Source organism: Echinops telfairi, unplaced genomic scaffold, assembly GCF_000313985.2.
Source record: "Echinops telfairi isolate 266 unplaced genomic scaffold, ASM31398v2 ScPeMD7_7457;HRSCAF=8495, whole genome shotgun sequence".
In the NCBI taxonomy this organism is placed as follows: Eukaryota; Metazoa; Chordata; class Mammalia; order Afrosoricida; family Tenrecidae; genus Echinops; species Echinops telfairi.
The window spans coordinates 2,828,768-2,831,541 of record NW_022111357.1 but is presented as its reverse complement, the minus strand read 5'-3'; the positions used below and the strand labels follow the sequence as shown (position 1 = coordinate 2,831,541).

General features: G+C 48.0%; 1 pseudogene; it reads right to left on the bottom strand.

The window, feature by feature from the left end:
* Positions 1 to 781: 781 nt before the first annotated feature.
* Positions 782 to 1,373, bottom strand: LOC115872742 (annotated as a pseudogene).
* Positions 1,374 to 2,774: the final 1,401 nt, after the last annotated feature.

The following is a 2,774-nucleotide window of genomic DNA, read 5'->3' as shown; positions in this document are numbered from 1 at the left end:
TCTCTCTCACACACACCCACCCCTGCACAGTTTATGGTTACTGTGGTAGGCTGGGTTCTCTGGTGAAACACGGCCAGTGATTATATATACGTGTGTGTTGTTGTTAGGGGCTGTGAAATCGGTTCTGACCCATAGTGACCCTGTGCACATTTGATCGCAGCACTGCCTGGTCCTGCAACATCCTCAAGGTTGTTCTTATGTTGAACCTATTGTTGCACCACTGTGTCAATCCATCTTGTTGAGGCGCTTCCTCTTTTTCACTTCCTATTTTTCCAAGTATGATGTTCTTCTTCAGGGACAGGTCTCTCCTGATGACACGTCCAATATGTGAGATGAAGTCTTGCCATCCTTGCCTCTAAGGAGCATTCTGGCTGTACTTCTTCCAAATCGGTTTTGTTGGTTCTATTGGAAGACCATGGTACTTTCAGTATTCTTCGCCAACACCATAATCCAAACACATCTGACCACATCTCAATAGGCTCTTGGTCTTCCTTATTCAGTGTCTAACTTTCACATGCATAATAGGTGATTGGAAATACCACGGCTTAGGTCAGGAACACCTTAGTCCTCAGAGTAGCATCTTTGCTTTTCAACACATGAGAGAGAGGTCATGTGTAGCCAATGATCAAAGAGCAAGAGACAGGAGGGGCGAGGCTCATGGAGCCATTTATCTCTCCGCCCTTCAATTAACCCCACATGTGTTCATTGGCCATGTTGGCACAATAAACGTTAACTATCTCTATAATAAACACCTTGAATACATGTGTGAGGGTGGGAAGACTTATTTGCCTTTTCCAGCTTTGATTTTCCTCAGCTAGAACTCCAGCTCCTTCCCTTCCAGCACAGAGCCGTCTGCTCGGCCACACTGCTCCGGCCTCTAAGTGTGAACGCAAGCACTTGCTCGGCCGGGACTGCTCCTCCGGAAGACTGATGAGTTTGCGTTCTTTTTCTGTTCATCGTATTTCATCTGAATTTTCTTTGACCCAATTTTAATTGAATATCTCTTCCTCTTCAGGAGTTTAACCCTCTTCTTAGAGCGCAGAGGCAGCGCATAATGGTACTGTGTGCTGGCACTGAGCATGACCCAGTTCTTCACCAGGGTCTTGGTGCGGCCCAGCTCACGGTTGGATGCGTTGTAGACAACACCGATGATCCTTGTTTTTCTAGTACAACACGCTGGGCCCCAGGAAAAGCAGCCCCCGCCCCCAACCTTAGGGGCCTGTACTTCCTGTTGCCTCCTCACAAGAACTGTGCGGATGTGGCAGCGACCTAGTGTTGGCAGCCGGGCATCCCAGCTCAGACTTCCATGCCCCGTGAGAGGGCTTTCTCATGCCCCTGGTCTTGCGGCACTCGTGTAACTTGTCCTGGGGCATGGCCTTCCCTCGGTATTGACTGCAAAGAGAGCTCCTTTTTTGTTCTTTTTTCTTTAATGCTACATAAAATTTTTTAAAAACTCACTGCTATCAAGTCGGTTCTGACTCATAGTGACCCCTGTAGGACAGAGTAGAACCACCCCTGTGGTTTTCTGAGACTGTAATGCATTACAAGAGTTGACAGCCTCTTTTTTCTCCTGTAGAGCTAGCAGTGGTTGTGAACTGCTGATTGCTGCTAGCAGCTCCATGTGTCACCCACTGCACCCCCAGGGTTCCCTTAATGCTGCTTAAAACAAACAAACAAAATCTCCAAATTCACTGTCATCGGGTTGATCTCAAAGTAACACTGGAGGACAGGGTAGAACTGCCCCCATGAGTTTCCAAGCCTTCAATTCTTTACAGGAGTAGCAACCCCGGTCTGTCTCCCTCAAGTGGCTCGTAGTTTCAAACTGTTGACCTTGGGGCTAACAGCCCAACAAGTAACCAGCAGGGCTCCTTAATACAAGCATACCCCAAGTTTGTTTTCCACTGCACCAGTCACTGGGTGTGATGGTTATCAGGGTGCTGCCTCAGTTCCAAATCTACCTTTCATTACCTGCTCAGCTAGGATAGGCTGGACATTCTAAACTTTCCCCTTTAGAGTGAGCACGGCGTTGGTCTGTGTCAATAGGTGGCGCTGGAGGAGCATTGTAGGAGGAGAAAGGCCTCCTATAATGGAGACAATAATGCATTTACTCTCTGCTTGCTGTGTGTCCAGAGCTAGCGCCTTGGTGAGTTCCCAGGCCCAGCCCAGTACCCACCTCCCTACAGCCCTCCCAACATGGACACTGCACACCTCAAACCTGACCCCAACTTCCTCTGTGTGCCAGCTTTCAACTCTAGGCCTACTAGCACCCTCGAAGCTTATTTCCAGTGCCCCCCCCCCTCCCGCCCCCCTTGGACATCATGAACCCCAGGCATTGCTCCACCTTGCTGCCCGCAGACTCCAGACTCCCTCTGGGAACATCCCTGTCAGCCTCTCTGCATAATCACCTGCACTACAAAGACATATTTCTTGCTTACTCAGAGACGGGTCTGGACAGCCCAGCAAACCCCTTCACACCCAGTGGGCTGTAATCACATGTTCTTTTCAATGAGGTTTCAATTCCAGTCAACTTATCCCTTCCTTGGGTGCTCTCCCTCAGCTTGGGGATATTTTCCTGAGTTCTTTTTACATCTTCAGAGTCTCTTCCCCATTGAGAGTTAATGACAGGTTTTATTAATTTATTTTTTTGTTTTTGTTTTTTTAATCGTTTTATTAGGGGCTCATACGACTCTTATCACAATCCATACATACATCAATTGTGTAAAGCGCATTTGTACATTCATTGCCCTCATCATTCTCAAAACATTTCCTCTCCA